Source organism: Stomoxys calcitrans, unplaced genomic scaffold (genome assembly GCF_963082655.1).
Source record: "Stomoxys calcitrans unplaced genomic scaffold, idStoCalc2.1 SCAFFOLD_72, whole genome shotgun sequence".
In the NCBI taxonomy this organism is placed as follows: domain Eukaryota; kingdom Metazoa; phylum Arthropoda; class Insecta; order Diptera; family Muscidae; genus Stomoxys; species Stomoxys calcitrans.
In genome coordinates this window covers 90001-90666 of record NW_026739369.1, presented here as the reverse complement: position 1 = coordinate 90666, position 666 = coordinate 90001, and the positions used below count along the sequence as shown (strand labels likewise).

At 28.8% G+C, this 666-nt stretch overlaps 1 non-coding gene across 1 annotated transcript in view; it reads left to right on the top strand.

Annotated features, from left to right (window-relative positions):
- Positions 1–455: 455 nt before the first annotated feature.
- The window catches only part of LOC131998468 (small subunit ribosomal RNA), a 1985-nt gene continuing 1774 nt past the window's right edge, over positions 456–666 (top strand). Inside the window, exon 1 of the ribosomal RNA XR_009398730.1 lies at positions 456–666. This exon is cut by the window's right edge and continues 1774 nt beyond it. This is a non-coding gene — a ribosomal RNA (small subunit ribosomal RNA).

Genomic DNA, 666 nt, shown 5'->3' with positions numbered 1-666 from the left:
AACTTAGCTGTTCTATCATACTCATGGTAGATTTCTTACATTTCATGCAAGCATTTCAATGAAATTTTAGCTGAATGGAAGGTAAGAAAAATGTGTGAATATTCTTTTTGGAATATGATGAATGTTACAGTTCACATATAAAGAGGAGAATATTAAATGAAAAATGTGTGATTTTTAAAAATGTTTATCCCAAATGGTTAAACGAAAAAAATGAAATTGTTAATTTCATGTTCACTATAAAGCGTATTGTATTGAGAAATATTTTATGCTGCAATGTGAAAGAAGTAATTTGAAATAGAAAATTACAAAATAATATTGAAAAACATACAGTCAAAAGAATATTATACCAAATAAAAATCTTTGTTTAAGAGACGAATTTGTGATGTTAAGACATACACATTTCGTTGATTTTTCAAGATGGTATTTTCGATTGAAAAAAATACATAAATAACATTATTCTGGTTGATCCTGCCAGTAGTTATATGCTTGTCTCAAAGATTAAGCCATGCATGTCTAAGTACACACGAATTAACAGTGAAACCGCAAAAGGCTCATTATATCAGTTATGGTTCCTTAGATCGTTAACAGTTACTTGGATAACTGTGGTAATTCTAGAGCTAATACATGCATTATAAACACGGACCTTTGGGACGTGTGCTTTTATTA